The 18,452-nt window shown below is 37.2% G+C and overlaps 1 pseudogene; it reads left to right on the top strand.

Annotated features, from left to right (window-relative positions):
* Window positions 1–2,422: 2,422 nt before the first annotated feature.
* LOC124508316 (retinol dehydrogenase 14-like) overlaps window positions 2,423–18,452 on the top strand; it is a 75,539-nt pseudogene continuing 59,509 nt past the window's right edge.

The raw sequence follows: 18,452 nt of genomic DNA on the forward strand, positions 1-18,452 counted from the left end.
ACGTTTATTTATTTTTGGGACAGAGAGAGACAGAGCATGAACGGGGGAGGGGCAGAGAGAGAGGGAGACACAGAATCGGAAACAGGCTCCAGGCTCTGAGCCATCAGCCCAGAGCCCGACGCGGGGCTCGAACTCACGGACCGCGAGATCGTGACCTGGCTGAAGTCGGACGCTTAACCGACTGCGCCACCCAGGCGCCCCCAGAACTTGCATTTAAAAAGTTACAGCACACCTGGGTGGCTCAGTCGGTTGAGCGTCCGACTTCGGCTCAGGTCATGATCTCGCGGTCTATGAGTTTGAGCCCCACGTCGGGCTCTGTGCTGAGAGCTCAGAGCCTGGAGTCTGCTTTGGATTCTGTATCTCCTTCTCTCTCTGCCCCTCCCCTGCTCATGCTCTGTCTCTCTCTCTGTCAAAAATAAGTAAACATTTAAAAAGTTAGCTCAGTGTCTCAGTTTTAAATCCACCATTTATCAGTTTACGTCCTTAGGCAATCATTTAACCTGTTGAGGACTCGGGTTTTTTTTATCTGTAAATGATGATGATAATGGCTGCCCTTTCTATGTTACAGGACTTCTTAATTACAAACAAAAATATAATGCATGAAAATATGCTTTGAATATCACAGTGCTTTATCATTTTAAGGTATAATAATATTATAGCTTATTATGGCTGAAGGTTAAAGTCCATTTTTTAGTACTCATGATGGCTTTACTCTTTAAAAAGTCCATGGTATCAAAATAGATATTTTAAAAATAACTTATTTTAAACCCAAACTGAGCACCAGAACTAGTCATCTCAAGGGCAAATATCCATGAACTCTGCAAGAGGTTTCAATGGAATGGTCCCCTGCATCTGCGTTTATGCTGCTGGAAGAAAGTCATTGCCTCTGGCAAAGAAATCAGGAAATCTGTAGCTCATTTCCCCCTTGATTACAAGATGATAGATAAGTGTTCATATACAGCTGTCTTTGGGGGCTTCAGATAAACATGTACTGTAAATCCAAGCCAAATGCTTGCAAGCTATTTATAAACAAAGTCTAAAAACTCAGAAACCCCAAAATCCTACACTCAAAAACCACTCAGCCAACCTGGCCTTCCTCCATGGGAAACTGGCCACACGAACAACACTATTTTATTAATTCCCCAGCTTCCTTATGAACAGTCTGTGAGAACTGAGCTCTTTACTTCCAAGTCCATTTTTGGTTCTTCACTAAAGAATTTGTACAAGAACTTAAGTGGTATGTGGACCAGGCAATTACCAGAGAAGTCATATAGTGAGATGTGCCCTACAGAGCATCCATCTGCTGTATTTTTAATATTTTACTATTAAGTTATACATATGTATAATTTATGCCACATATTAAAATCAATAAGAACAATAAAATCTTCCTGATAATCCACAGTTGAAATCAAAACAGCAGTTAAGAGAATTTTATCAGCTTCTGCTTCCAAGTTATTTTGCATTTAACTTTATATTTTTTAAATCACAATTCACAGGTATGAGTAGTATACGTGATAAGAGTATGAGTTGCAATATCATGATACACATTAGCTAAAATGCCTCCCCAGTAAAAGTTATTCTCCGGAGGGCAGGGGCCCTTTCTGTCTTATAGGGTGACAAAGCCACAGCATAGGGGCTAACACATAAGCCTTTAAAAGAACAATTATTGGGGCACCTGGGTGGCTCAGACAGTCAATTGCCCAACTTTGGCTCAGGTCATGATCTCATGGTTCACGAGTTTGAGCCCCGCATTGAGCTCTGTGCTTACAGCTCAGAGCCTGGAGCCTGCTTCCGATTATGTCTCCCTTTCTCTCTGCCCCTCCCCTGCTCATGCTCTGTCTCTATCTCAAGAATAAAATAAACATTAAAAAAAATTACTTAAAAAAAAAGAGCAATTATTTATTTATTAAATGAATCCACTGGCCTAAAGAAATTATTGGGAACTTGTATTTTCAGAATTAATTTTCTATTAATGGCTAAACACTTCTTATACTTTTTCTTAAAACAAATTAGTCAGGAAGCTCCAACAATTAATTATATTACTCACTAAGTTATTGTCTCTCTGTTTCAAACCCTCCCTTCTATACTCTTATTTTCTGATGCCAGGCCAGGACTCTGCAAACCCTATTTCTGCATTGCAGATTGGATCCACATTAGGCCCTTCCCACCTAGGGCACTGGAGAGAGAATGCAAGTCTCAAGGAGGAGGAAGAGACTCATCTTGCAGTTCCTATAAGCATCCTATCCTCCCAGCCCAGCTTCCTCACCTCAGCAGTGAAAACGGCGGTTCCTTCCTGCAGCGGCAGTGAATCAGTTTGCAGTTCTTCCAACACTTGCAGAGTTAGCGCCACTCTCTCCCCCCACACCCAGAGAAATCACTATCCAGAGAATGCCCTGTCTTCAGAGGTACGGGTCCCAAGCCCATGGAGAACCTCTTTGGAACTCAGATTCCAGGACCACCAAGCAGTACACCTCCTCCTCAGAGGTCTGAATTTCAGCTCTGCAAAGTCTCCTGCTCTGAGCTTCTAAGTTGTAATAATTACAACCTCTTCCTTTTGTTCTTTCAGCAAACCTAGAGATGGTTCCTGCTCCTCAAACTTGAGCATTCCTCAAAATCACCAGGAGGGTTTGTAAGTCGCAGATCCCTGGGCCCTTCTCCTGGAGATCCTGATTCAGTATGTCTGGGGCAGGGCCTGAGAATTTGCCTTTCTAACATGTTCCCATGTTGAATTCCATTTGGATCATGTCTTTCGACTTCAATGTACTACTGAATTCCTAGCCAAAGAGAAATGGGAGGTGAAAAATCCAAGATACACATGGTGACATTAATACTTAAGCAAATTATCAGCTCTAGATGAGTGTGATAGAGTTCTGTGGGGGCTCAAGCAGCTGTTGCACTTGACCATTAGGTCAATATGTCAATGGAGATAATTACGAAGACAGCAGTATGAGCTGGATTCTTCTGAGGTCACTGACTTCCTTTTAAAAAAAGAGAAAAAAGACCCTTAGGTCTTTAAACTCTCATTTCAAGTCTGTCATAGAAGTAAAAAGTTTCTATGGCAGCCCTAAAAGAATCTCTTATGTCTTTTATCCATAAGACCAATATTGCTGAAAAACAAATACAAAATTTAATTTTTTGATTTACAGGATTCACAACCAGTTAATGTTCCCTTGAAAGTTATGATGCTGGAGGTCAGTGGACAAATAGGGGCATCTATTTTCACTTAGATGAAACTTAGAATTTTGAAAACTCAAGTAATTCTGAACCTCTTCTGCCAGTGTAAGAAGCTTGCTCTGCTATGATCTGGGGAGCCTTCCCTTGCTTAAAAACATTATATTAACCTCACCAGAACAGCTGTCCAGGCAGGATGCCCATGTTTCTAGGGCTTATCCCCTCAAGGGGGAAATCCATTATCCCAACAACTTATTGTCATTAGACTCACAACTAGAGTCAGATCTCTGCATGGAGAAGGGGGACATCCTAATTTAATTTAGTCTGTTTGGTAATCACAAGGTCAGTATAAGAGGAAGGCAGGACGGTCAGAGTCAGAGAGAGAAAGAAGAAAATACAATGAATGACGACATCAGAAATCAGAAAGAGATTGAGAGAGAAGAAAAGAAAGTAAGAGAGACAAAGAGAGAAAGATTTGAAGATGCTATCTGTTGGTTTTGAAGAGAGAGGAAGGGGCTTTCAAGCTAAGAAACGCAGGTGTCCTAAAAAAGCTGAAAAAAACCCCAAGGAAATGGATTTCCCCCTGAAGTTCCCAGAAGGAATGTAGCCATGCCAACACCTAATTTTAGGACTTCTGACCACTATCACTATAAAATAATAGATTTGTATTGTTGTAAGACATCAACTTTGTGGTAATTTGTTATAGAAGCAATAAGAAAGGAATCCACTGGTCCTTACATTGTTGACATTATGCTGATTGGATCTGATGAGCAAAAAATAGCAAGTTCTTTACCTTTATAAAACACATGTGAATCAGAGATTTGGAGCTAAATCTCATAAAAATTCAGGGCCCATCACCTCATAATGTTTTAGGCAATTTTAAGACCTAACTGTAGTACTTATTACCTCAGCTGGGATATTTAGATATTTAGAACAAAGTATTCTCTAATTTTGATCTCTTTTGAAGTGACTTGGTTTCCACAGTCTCTTCAATAAAAATACATTTGCCTTATTTCCTGCTTTCATAGAACTTGACATTTTATTGTCAGAATTTTATTTTTAGTATCAAAATGACATATTCGAACACAGATTCAAGATGTTTCAAAATTTTGAGCTTAGAAACTGTCACCAAAAATAATAACTGTATTTTTATAATGCTAAGTTTAAAACATAAGGTAAATTAATAGTGTAGATATTAAATTTATAGATATAATATTATAGATGTATCTTTCACACTAAGAAATAAAAGAGATCCAAAGTGCTGCACTTTAAAAATAAATGTCTTAATGTACACCTCCATTTGCTAAGCTTTTGTAAAAGTGTTTTTGTTAAGAACAAAATATGCATGGCAATATAAAATCAAAATTATAATTACTTGCTAAACATATAATATGTACTAAACCCTCTAAAGATGCATTCTATTAAATGTAAAGTTGGGGGCGCCTGGGTGGCTCAGTCAGTTAAGCGTCCGACTCTTGGTTTCTGCTCAGGTCACAATCTCATGGTTCATATGACAGAGCCCTGCATTGATTTCTACACCGGCAGCATGGAGCCTGCTTGGGATTCTCTCTCCCTCTCTCTCTGCCCCTCCACCACTCGTGCTGCCTCTGTCTCTCTCAAAATAATTAAATAAACTTAAAAAACAACGTGAAGTTGGAAAGGTCATGGCTTTCACCCTTTAAAAGCAATCTGGAGCTTATATAAGGTATCAAAATGCTAAAAGTCACATAATAATAAATAACCACAGTGTAAAAAAAAATACCTTGTAATGACATCACTTGCCAAAAGATTTGAATAGTAATGTAAAGGAAGCTAAAGAGATCATTACATTTGGAGGAACTGAGACTTGAGCAGAGTTTTCAAGGAAAGAAAGGTGAAGAAAAGAGGCAGAGTATTCTAGACAAGTGGAATGTTGAACAAATAGCTTGAATTCTCATAAGACAGAAGGACAATTTGTAATACTTCGTTTTAAAGATGGGAGTTTGAGTCTCAAAAAGGTTGTATCTCTGAAATGTCAAGATGTGTTCCTAAAAGGCTTCAAAGATTCAAGGATCCTCAAGTCTACAAGGTTCAGAGATGTCCAGTGCAACAATTTCTACATTCAGGTAGTAACACATGAATTGACTACAACATCTGTAGAAAAATCAAAATCTAAATCAGCAAGGATGCATTAAGGATACTTATGTTCCCTAAACTTAATGGATAGCCATTGTGTTTCACATTTTTTAAAGAGAGAAAGCACAACAGTGGGAAAAGCTAACCCAAAGCTAGGAGACTGAACTATGTGATTTCTAAGCCCCACCAGCTCTGAAATCCAATGGAAATGTGAAAGTTTTGTAGGTGCTAGGCTAAGATAAAAACAGTTAAACAGAACAATATTCTTCCAATTCTAATCCCAATGCCGTATTTAGGTTAACTTCTGTCTTAAAACTAATTAAAATCACTGGCTCTTTTAGGACAAGTTGATCTGCATGTCTGACTCATTTTCTTGTAGTGGTAGAAATGGAAAGAAACACAAAGGAACTCTGTTCTGAGTCCACATGGCCCCATCTGTATGCAAATCACCAAACGGAATGCAAAACACTGAACACCAATAATGTCAGAGTTATTAAAGCAAGTAATTTCCTTTTCCTGACACCATTTTCATGAACCTTGTCAAAACAGTCTTTTGCAAGTAACTTAAGGTCTAAAAGGCTTTTCCAAGAAAATAGCCTCCCAAGTTAATGCAAATTCCTTCCAGTTTTCAGCACAGAAGAGCTCACGGGGAGAATCTCTCATGGGAACAGTAACCATACAAGTGATCTTTACTCACTCACTTCTGAAACTTCACCACCTCCTGAGAACTTTTTCACTGCCATTACCATTACCTTGCCAGGACCTCAAGGATACACCATTCCCTTTTTAAATTCTGGCCCAGATTTCAATTCAAACAAAAGCTCTTTTCCTTATCTTCTTTAGGGCATATTAAACTGCTATTTTGAAAAGGGCTTTCTGTAAAAATTGAAAGAAAACAATCAAAAGGAAAAAATCAAAGGCACAGCCTACTTTTTGAAGTGTACATTTCTTCTCCTGAACTAGCTAATTCATTAATTTATTCATCACCTGTGCCTACTCCATTCTATTTCTGTTGGAAGCACAAAAATCACCTTTGAACCTCAGGTTTACCTCTTCCTTCTGTTCCATTCTTGGTCACCTCTACTCCCAAATCATGGTGTGATGTCAGAGTGTTAGCTACTCAGACCTTCTGAGGAAATGAATGGGTTTGATGTGTAGTGCAACTTTCATATTCTATTAAGAGCCCAGTGGCGAAGACTGGGAGCTTAATTCTCTATCCTTCATTCCCCAGTGACTGGAGCTCCTTCCTCATAACTTCATTATTTTAGTCTTTTTGATTTTGCAGCCAAAACAAAGCACCACCACCACCACCAATAACAACAACAACAACAAAATCCCTCAGGAAATAACTACAATTATACAAAGTAACTTTTTAAAGTTTCACTGATTTTAAAAATTGGGGAACAGTCACCCCTCCTTTCCCACTGCATCCCAAGGCAACCAGTGTGCCTCCCAGCCCCTCCTAGAAGTCCTGCATGTTTTCTCAGTCATCACTGCCATGCTGCACAAATATTGCCGAAGGTGCAAGCTTCTCTTAAACTTAAGACTCAAACATTCATTGTAGTTACTAACCCTTCCTCCAGTCTGATGTTGGGAATGACATGTGACATTAATCTCCTCTTCCCTCTAGGGCTTGCCAAAGATCAAAAAAATCTTTTGACTGTAAATGGCTTTCAGCATTGATACATCCTGAAACCATCTGTGTACATCAGGAAAGAAGGAAAGCTCGCTTGCTTCTAAGAAAAAAAAAATCATGTTTTTCACGCTTGAGGCCTTACTCCTGAGAATCAAATTGGAAAACACCATTTCAAAAGGCACATTCAAAGACAGGGACAATCTGTGAAGGCAAAAATATAGCTGCTAGAAACAAGTAAACAATTCTATACTTTGGATCTTTGAAAACAAGATAAAAGTACTTTACAAAAAAACAAAATCTAAGAAACTCAGAAAGAAGTTAGTTGTGAACCTGATATGCTGATACTCTTTTCATAAGAGGAAGCTAGTGCTTTGTTGTTTTTTTTTTTTAGGTTGCCTTGACCATTATAAAAGAAGCAGTATTTTAGTTTTTTTTCCTTTATAATATACTGATAGGAGCATCATAATATACTGATAAGAACTTTGTAATATACTGATAGGAATATTTCCTTCATGATATACATTGAAAGCAATTTCCCATTGCCTAAAGAATAAAGGCCAAAGCTTGTCATGACTTGGTCTCAGCTCAACTTTCTGGTCATATCTCCCCATAATCCCATAGGCATCCTTTGTTCCAGCAATACTGAATATTAGTAATTTCTCACATTTGTCACATTCTCTCAAGTTTCTGCATATATATCCCTTGCTACTTTTGGAATGCTCGCCTCTCTCACCCCACTGTCTAGTTAACTTCTATTCCTGCTCCAAGACTCAATATAAGTGTCCTCTACTAGAAGTCTCTGATTCCCAAAGGGTGAAAAAGGTCCCTCTCTGTTCATATTGTCTTCTGCATTCATTATGTTAATGTCCAGGGTGGGTGAATTTAGGTGAGGGAGTCCTCTAATGGCATAATGATTTTAATCCATTTTCCCTCATGGACTGAATTTATAGAAAGATTTTTAAAAACTGTATCCACAGTAGGTATTTGAAAAATATGAACACCCAAGAATAGCTTTGTAAAGAAGATATAATTTCAAAGCATTAAATAATAAATTTCATGTATGTTTTAAATTATACTAAGGTTTATATTCTTCCATGTGTTTGAAGCAATCCATTTTATTTATTTGTAATTATTGATTTATAAGTACATAGAGATTTCACACTGTTGGAAACAACAGTTCCCAGTTTAAATTTTTATAGCTTCCAAAACATATAAGCTAACATTTAAATGAATCCAATGGTGAATCAAATTTATACAAGTAATCATAATCTTATATATATTATAAATGTTTGTACACTGTACTTTTTTAAACAAGGCATCTCTGTATAATCAATTACAACTAAATAATGTCACCACAAAAAAGCTTCAGGAATGACTGGAGTAGCATTAAAATGGACATACGTCTTCTCTCAAGTGTATTTTGGGCAAGGGTCAGAAGAAGAAGAGGATATGAATTTTTATGGAAGATACTAAGTAATAAATACTGCACAACAGTGTGTCTGTATGATCTTCTGTAGATGAGTGTTTGGTGAATTATATATGTCACTGAATTTTGCTTTGCTAAAGTAAAGAAATATAATACTTTTGTTTTGCTGAAGTAGAAGTTAGAAACCAAGAAGTAGTAGGAGAGGAATCCAAATGTGAGTGGAGGGGCTGGGAAAAACATGTGGGCTTGGGGGGAGTGAGATTCTAGATGACAGTTGAAGACATTTTTAAATTCAGAGTAAAGGCCTATTTGGTTGAATTAAGCAACTGACAGTCCCCATGGCTTCTAAGAAAAAAAATAGATAAAGATAATTTTTCTCACTGTGAGAAGCAGTGTGGGGAAAGAGAGAGGTTAATAAGGGATTGTTTAGAATAAAGTCCTAATGGAGACAGAAAGGAAGAAGAAAGAGAAGACCTGAGAAATAAGGAAATGGCCAAGTATAGTTCCATAGTTCCACTTGAAGAAGCTCAGGAATCTACTGGTCAGCAACACTAAAAATAGGTCAAAGGGAAGGAAAGCACCTACAACATGTACCTTCAATATTTTAAAATGTCAATCTTTCTCAGAGTAGTATATGAATTTATTTCAGATCAAATAAACTCCCAAAGGAAATTTGGGGAAGGGGGTGTAGAGAGAAGAGAGGTGATGTGACAAAGTGATTCTAATGATTAGCTGGAATATAAATGGACAGAAATAGCTAACAAAAATGTCTAAGAAATAGTGAGAGGGAAGTTTTTTTCTAATTACTAGAGGTTTTTATAAATGCTAAAATAATAAGAATTAAAAGCAGTGTGCTATCCATCATAAGAATTGGTAGATATGCGTACACAAAAGAAGAGAAAGCCTAGAAATAATCCACAGTGTATGTAAAAACTCAGTGTATGATTAGGTGGTATTTCAAATCATTAGAGATAGATAAATTATTCAGCAAGCAGTACTGGAATCATTGGTTAACTATTTTACAATAAAAAGTGAGATTCCTTCCCTATATCATATACTGAAATGAATCCCAGTTGGATTAAAAAGTTAAATGTAAAACACACACATACACACACACATACACACAAACATAAGAATATACAGATTAAATTATTTTTGTTTGAAAAGAGAGACAACAAATTTGAGAAAATTTTAGCTAAGCTGACTAAAATAGAAAAGACTCAAATTACTAGAATCAGAAATAAAAGCAGACATTACAATCAACTTAAAAGAAATGAAAAGGCGGGGCACCTGCGTGGCATCTGACTGTTGATTTCAGCTACAGAGCCTGCTTGAGATTCTCTCTCTCTTTCTCTCTCTCTCTCTCTCTCTCTCTCAAAATAAGTAAACTTAAAAAAAGAAATGAAAAGGATTATAAAGGAATACCATGGGCAACTGTATGGCATAAATTAGATAACTTAGATGAAAATGATAAATTTCTAGAAAGACACAAACTGTCAAAACTGATTCAAGAAAAATAGATATTATAAATAAACCTGTAACAAGTAAAGAGATTGATTAGTAAACAAAAAGTTATCTACAAATAAAAGCCAGTCTCAGATGGCTGCTGAATTTTACTAAACATTTAAAGAAAAATGAATATTAATACTTCACAAAGTCTTCTAAAAATTAGAAGCAGAGAAAGTACTGTCCAACTCATTTTATGACACCAGAATTACCCTGGTATCAAAACCAGACAAAGATGTCATCTGAAAAACAATTAATGTAATACAGTCTATCAATATAACAAAAAACAAAAACCACATGGTCATCTCAATAGAAAGTAGAAAAAGAATTTGATTAAACTCAATACACTTTCATGATGGATACATTCAACAAACTAGAAATAGAAGGGAACTTCCACAACGTGATAAAAGTCATCTATAAAAAAATAATAATAATAATAAACAAAACCTACAGCTAACATAATTCTTAATGGTGAAAAACTGGACACTTTCCTTCTAAGATGAAGAACAACATAAGAGAAGCACCTGGCTGAATCAGTCAGTACAGTATGCAACTCTTGATATTGGGGCTGTAAGTTCGAGCCCCACATTGGGTGTAGAGATTACTTAAAAATAAAATCTTAAACCTACAAGGTAAGAATGTCTACTTTCACCACTTCTATGCAACATCTAGACAGGGCAATTAGGCAAAAATAAATGAATAAATAAAATCTATTCATATTGAAAAAGAAGTAAAACTATCTCTATTCACAATTAACATCATCCTGTATATAGAAAATCTAAGCAATCCACCAAAAGTTCAGCCAGTTTGCAAGATATAAAATCAATGTACAAAAATCAGTTATATTTCTATATACTTGCAATGAGCAATCTGAAAATTAACTTTTAAAAAAAGAATAAAATGTTTAGGAATGAATTTAGTAAAAATACAAAACCTATGCTAAAAACTATAAAACATTATTGAAAAAATTAAAGAAGATTTAAATGAATAGAAAATCATCACATGTTCATGAATTAGAAACTTAGTGTTTTTTAGATGACACTATTCCTCAAATTGACCTACAGATTTAATGCAATCCCTATTAAAATGTCAACTGACTCCTTTGTCGAAATTGGCAAATTGATTCTAATATTAATATGGGATTTCAAGGAACCCAAAATAGCCAAAACAATTTTGAAAAAGAACAAAGTAGGAGGACTCATACTTCTCAATTTCAAAACTTAGTATGGTATGGTACTAGCATAAAACTAGACATATAGACCATTGAAATAGAATTTAGAGCCCAGAAATGAACCCATATGTCTATGGTCACCTCATTTTCAACAAGGGTAGCAAGATCATTCAATGGGGAAAGACTAGCCTTCTCAACAAAGGGTTCTAGGACATCTGAATAGCCATATGCAAAAGAATAAAGTTGGACCCTTACCTCAAGGCACTTTCAAATATTGAATCAAGATAGATCAAAAGCCTAAATATAAGAACTCAAGCTATAAAATTATTAGAAGAAAATGTAAAGGTGAAACTTTATGGGTTAAATTTGGCAACATTTTCTGAGATATGACACCAAAAGCAGAAGCAATTTAAAAAAAACAGTAAGTTGGATTTCATCAAATTTTTAAAACTTTTGTACATCAAAGGATACTGTCACAAAAGTGAAAAGACAATCCACAGAATGCAAGACAATTTTTGTAAGTCATATATCTGAAAAGAATTTAGTATCCAGAATATTGAAAGAACTCTTACAACTCAATAACAAACAACTTGATTAAAAAATGGGCAAAGAACCTGAATAGACATTTTTTTAAAGATATACAAATAACCATCAGATACACAAAAGGATGTTTAACATCATTAGTAATTGGGGGGATGCTAACCAAAACCACAATGAGAATCCACCTCATGCCCGGTAAGATGCCTATATATAAATTTTTAAACACGAAAAATAACAAAGTGCTTACAAGAATGTAGAGAAATTGGAACACTTGTACATTGCTGGTGTAAATATAAAATAATGCAGCTACTGTGGAAATCAGTTTGACAGCACACCAAAAAGCATAAACATAGAATTACCATACAACCCAGCAGTTCCACTCATAGAAATATACCAAATAATTAAAAACAGATACTCAAACAAATCCATGTGCATGATGTTCAGAGCAGCCATATTCACAATAGCCAACAGGTAGAAACAATCCAAATATCCACCAACAGATGAGTACATTTAAAATTTTTGCTATTTCCACACAATAGAATATTATTTGCCCACAAAAAAGAATGAAGTACTGCTACATGCTACAACATGGATGAAGTTTAAAAGCATTATGTTAAATGAAAGAAGTCAACCACAAGAGACCAAATATTATAGGATTCCACTTACATGAAGTATATGCAATAGGCAAATCTAAAAGTGGTTGCTTAGAACTGGGATGGAGGGGAGTCACCAGTGAAAGATAAAGGGTTTGAAGTTTTTGTTGCAGTGATAAAAATATTCTAAAATTGACTATGGTGATGGCTGCACATCTCTATGACTATATTAAAAAACACTGAATTGTATAATTAAATGGGTGAATTGTACATTATGTGAATTATATTTCAATAAAGTTGTTTAAGAAAAAGAGAATCAAAAGAGAACTAGAGAAATAGACACCAAAATGTTAACAATAGTGAGATTATGAGCAAGCAAATACAGTTCCCAAATGGTCAGTGGCTCACATTGAGACTTTGTGAAAACTTCAAAGAAAAAATAATTTTAAGGTTACTCCAGTTATGGCCAAATGGAGTAAACGGGACTAAATTTATCTTTCTCTTGAAGCAGCAAAAAAAAACAAAGAGAAAGAAAGAAATAAAGAAAGAAAGAAAGAAAGAAAGAAAGAAAGAAAGAAAGAAAGAGAAAAAAACACACATAAAAGGCATTTTCAAGGCATCAGATATCAGATAACAAATGACAGTGATCTCCAAGGAAGCAAACAAGGTGAGCCCCAAAATTGTTCCAGTGTATTGTATTGAGTTTCCAACCACGCTGTAGGGAGGGGGAAACCAAAAAGTGCCCAACAGACAACTTGAGTTGAGAACAAAGCAGCTAGAATTCTCAGGACAGAGTTCCAGAAAGGAGAAAACTGCATAAAAGTGAACTCAGAGGCCTACAGAGAGTCTCTGAAGTTTTCAGCTGACTACTGATCAATACATGTTCTTGCAAAGATTACCCAAGGCCAAGGAAAGAATGACTGCAAACAATTATAGGTAATGGTGCCTGGTTTTCACACGGGTCCAATAGTGCCTGTTCCCACCAACCAGACAGGAAAACCTCATGACTCACAGGGAACTGAGTATAGAGTACAGAAGGATCTTACCTCAGTATTGGGGATAATTAGTCCAAGACTTGGCGCTCTGATCCCACCTAACAAGTCTTAAAAGTAAGAATAGCTACAATATATAAAGAATATATATTCCAAAAACTCAATAATAAGAAAAAAATCCAATTGCAAATGGAAGGAAAAAACCTGAACAGACACTTCAATACAGAAGATATATAGAGGCCAAATAAGCACATAAAAAGATGCTCATCATCGTAAGTCATTAGGAAAATGCAAATGAAAACCACGAGATACCACCTTACACCCACTAGGGTGGCTAAAATTTAATTTTTTTTAATGTTTATTTATTTTTGAGAGAGAGAGACAGAGACAGAGACAGAGCATGAGCTGGGAAGGGGCAGAGAGAGAGACAGACAGAATCTGAAGCAGGCTCCAGGCTCTGAGCTGTCAGCACAGAGCCCAATGCAGGGCTCGAACCCACAAACTGTGAGATCATGACCTGAGCCGAAGTTGGATGCTCAACCTACTGAGCCACCCAAGTGCCCCTGGAGTGGCTAAAATTTAAATAAATGACCACACCAGTCATTGGTGAGGATGTAGAAGAAATGGAACTCTCATATACTACTGGTAGGAATATAAAAAGGTACAATCACTTCAGAAAACAGTTTTGTGGTTTCTTAAAAGTTAAATAGACATCTACCACGAGACCCAACCATTCCTTCTAGATATCTACCCAAAAGAAAGCATATGTCCATATAGAGACTACAGGAATGTTCATAACAACTTTATCCTCTGTTATATGTAAAAACTGAAAACTACGCAAATGTAAATCAATCGGTGAATGGATGGTCACATTCTTACAATGGAATAATACTCAGCAATATAAAGGGTTACACAATTGATAAATGCAATAACATGAGTGATTCTCAAAATAATTATGCTGTGTAACAGAAGCAAGACCAAAAAAAAAAAAGTATACATACTGTAGGATCTCATTTATATAGAATTCTATCCAATGCTAACCAAACTATAGGAACAGAAAGTAGATTAATGGTTGCCTGGGTACAAAGCAGAAGAAGGAAAAGGAGGGGAAGAAATGAGGGGCTATACCAAAGGCCTGAGGAAACGTGGGGTGCTGATTTCACAGAAGTACACAAATGTCAAAACTTTGCCAACAGTACACCTTAAATATATACACTTTATTGTATATCAATTGAACTTCAACAAAGCTATTTGAAAAAAAAAAGAACATACCAAGACAAAGTTCATTATTTCCTATTATACACTGTAACTCATATTTTATACCTTGCATTTTACCTACTTTCTTCCTAAATGAGAAATAAGTTGCAAAAAAGAAACCATGGCCATTTGTAATAAAGAAACCTTAGGAATTATTTAATATACCCCCCTCTTTTTCAGCTGAGAAACTTGAACCCCAGAGGGGTCAGTCTGCCCAAGGTCACATGGTTTGTAACATCTAGGAAAGGACTTCTGTTAGCATTCTTTTTATATTCCATGAGTCATTCGGTGGTTCATATCTTATGAATAAAATGTTCTCTACGAATATACAGACTATATACGTTATTACAACTACTCCTGCAGCTCATTCTAAGTTTTCATTTGGAAGGTAAGTGTATTTGCAAATGTATAAATTTTTATCTGAATTGTTTGCTTACTGAAACTGTATTTACTTAGTGACCTTAAGTTTTTAAATGAAATACATTTTTTTATATGAATGAGCTTGACATATATGTCTGGTGCCAGGAAGCTTGTAAGATAGGTCTCATAATATTTGCATTTCCTTCTTTCCATGGTTTGTGTAAAAACCATAGACCGTATCTTTACACTGGCTATATAATCAGATGTTTATATAGTATATATATTTAAGATAGAATCTAGGTTTATTCCCAACTGTGGGCAGTTGAACTAAAAATATTTTGATGCCAGTAACATAAAAATGTATCAAGATTGCAAATAGTCTTAAAATGTAAAGGTCTTTTGAAACAATTCTTTACTACAGAAATCTAATAACCAGGATTTTCTTTAGAATACTAATGTGGTTGTTATTCATTACAGGAATGTGGGAGACACATTCGGAGATCTATTTTTTTTTTTTTAATTTTTTTTCAACGTTTATTTTTATTTTTGGGACAGAGAGAGACAGAGCATGAACGGGGGAGGGGCAGAGAGAGAGGGAGACACAGAATCGGAAACAGGCTCCAGGCTCTGAGCCATCAGCCCAGAGCCTGACGCCGGGCTCGAACTCCCGGACCGCGAGATCGTGACCTGGCTGAAGTCGGACGCTTAACCCAGGCGCCCCGTCGGAGATCTATTTTTAAATAATAGGCAAGAGGGGCGCCTGGGTGGCGCAGTCGGTTAAGCGTCCGACTTCAGCCAGGTCACGATCTCGCGGTCCGGGAGTTCGAGCCCGGCGTCAGGCTCTGGGCTGATGGCTCAGAGCCTGGAGCCTGTTTCCGATTCTGTGTCTCCCTCTCTCTCTGCCCCTCCCCCGTTCATGCTCTGTCTCTCTCTGTCCCAAAAATAAAAATAAACGTTGAAAAAAAAAATTTAAATAATAGGCAAGAAAACTGATGTTTTCTACTGTAGTCAGTAAATACTACAAATCTATACACTGTATTAAACTTTTCACTCCCCACATCTGACTCCTTTTGTTCTCCTTTCTACCCCAAAAATCAAAACAAAGAAACAAAAAGCAAAACAGTGTATAATAGTCTATGTTTCCTCAATGCCCCCATTTCTCAGGGACATATATTCTAGCAGGGCAGTAGAGAGAATCTGAGTTGAAAAACTAAGAGACTCAATATTTATGGGCCAATCTATGGTTTACCCAAATCCAACGGTTTTAAGAGAAAAAAAAATTCAATAAATATGCATAAATAGCCATGGTCACAACTTTCAGGTACTTAGGGAGTCATTCATAAAATATTCTGAAACATTCCACCAATATGCTATGCTAAGCAAATATTAAATAGCAATAATGCTTTTGGTTTCCCCTTAGGCTAAAATTTTCACACATTAAGAGAACTGAGGATAATAGCATTAGGCTGCTCACAGCTTGGCCTGGCAGAGAGCATCTGCAGCACTTAGTATTTACAGTGTGCACATGACAGATTCTCCTACCTAGTGAAAACCTCAGCCTCAGTCCCTGCTAATATTTGACTCTATGTAATAGAATATAGATTTTTAAACACTGTTTTGACCCAGTTTTGAGAACCCGACCAGAGTGGTCATTTCCCCTTCTTAAGCAGCTAATTAAGTCCACATCCCCAACCACCTTCCAGATCAGCCGCCACACTCTGGGCTACTATACACCTGCTCTAATTGCCCAAGGGCCAGGCACCTACAACCAGGGCCAGCCCCTAAGTCCCAGACCTCACCATAAGTATTCAAATCAGCCAAACCTAAACCTGTTTGCCCTGCCTGGCCTTTTCCTTCCCTCAGAAACAAAGACAGAGGCACTTACCCATAGTTCCTCTCTCTCCTCCTGCCTCCTGCCTGATTGGTGCTTCCTCTGAGTGGCCTTGTGTTGTATGCTGTGTTCTCCCCAGAGAACTGTGAGTACAACAAACTATAAAACTCTTCCTGGTTTTTTCTTTCTTGATCTGTTCTGTCCTCCCCTATCTCAACCCAGATAATATGGTTAAAACACATGGGAAGGGGGAACCGAAAAGGGGGATGGATTATTTTCATTGCCTCTTAAAAGCAGCATGTTTCTTTTGGCTAAAATTCAATTCAAACCAACAATATGTGTGCAGAGTATAAGCTCTTTATGAGAGGGTAATACAATGCATGCAGCAACAATTTACAAAATATAATAAGCTACATCTGTTATGTATTGAGCACTTAATGAGTCAGACCATGTGCTTATCTCCTATTACATTATTTCATGTAATTCTGGAAAAAAAAAAAACCTAGTGAGGTAGAACTATTATATCTATATTAAGTACAGGAACCTAAGGTACAGAGAATCTTTTAAAAATTCTCTGAAATTTTTAAATTTAGAGCTAGAAAATGGTGGAGCTGTGATTTGAACCCAGGTTTCCCTGAATCCAGAATCTAACTATTAAGCAGTAAGTGATACTACCTCCAAGCAGCTACTCAGACAAAAATATTTATATAGAGTATCTATTATATGACAGACATTGTATTATGTGTTAGAGAAAAAGCCACCAAATTGATGCTCAAGATGCTTACATACTAGTGACAGGCAGGTTATTTTATCTGTAAGAACTAGGTAACTTGGTGGGTATTAGATGGATTTTATCTAGGACACTACAAAAGTAAAACCATTTACTTGATTGAGTATTGTATCATAGCATACAAACAGATTTCTACTACTATTATCCTTTGCCCTCTCCCTACACACACACACACACACACACACACACAGTGCATTAAAGTTGCTCTTTGGGCTAGTTCTTCCTCTGCCCGAGGATGAAATCTCAAGAAAATCTCATATTTTTTTTTCTGACTACTCTCAAATACTAAAAATTCCTCAGGTCACTTTCAGCCAAAAGAAATTTCTCTTTCAGTATCTGAAATGTGTAGTGCAAGGCAATAACCAAACCCTGAACATCCTTTAAAATGTCCCTACTTTGAGCCTGATGCAGCCCAGGAAGTCTGCAGTGAGGGAGGAAAGGGTGGTTGCTGGCACCTGCTTCAATTCCTCACCGTGCCCTTCTACTCCCCGCTCCCATCTGTGGCTTCTGACCCCCCAGGGAGTGGGGAGAACAGGTGTGGAGGGCTGTTCTCTGAGGTTGGTAGATGTTTACACTCACAAGGTACTTCTGTGGGTTTCTCAGAAACTCACCATGCCTCACCCCTTACCAGAAGCCTCCCATTGCATATCCCAGGACAGAAGTGATACCTATGTTTCCACCAGCCTCTTCCAAACCCAACCTCAGCCCTGAGGCTCTGGTGATCCACCCCACACAGACTATCTTGTTGAAAGCTTACCAGCAGCCACCCACCACTACCACCATCTGTAACCCCCTTCCAGACTTGCTCTAATGGTGTTTTCTTCTGCATGGTCCTCAGGGAAACACCACCACCCCTGCTATTGGTAGAAGTACAGTTTTCCCACACACATAACCCAGTGACTTCTCATCCTTAGAGCTCATAGACCTGAGGAAGATACCAATCCACTGGGCCCCCAACTCTTCATGTCAGGCTCTGCCTCCAAAAGGCTTGGGGTAAACAGAAAGCACTTGGCCATGGGGAGCCTGGGTGGCTCAGTGGGTTAAGCTACCAACTGGATTTCGGC

This window comes from Lynx rufus, unplaced genomic scaffold (genome assembly GCF_022079265.1).
Source record: "Lynx rufus isolate CCGP_SWC_20201006 ecotype Redwood Valley unplaced genomic scaffold, mLynRuf1.p SCAF_13, whole genome shotgun sequence".
Classification (NCBI taxonomy): Eukaryota; Metazoa; Chordata; class Mammalia; order Carnivora; family Felidae; genus Lynx; species Lynx rufus.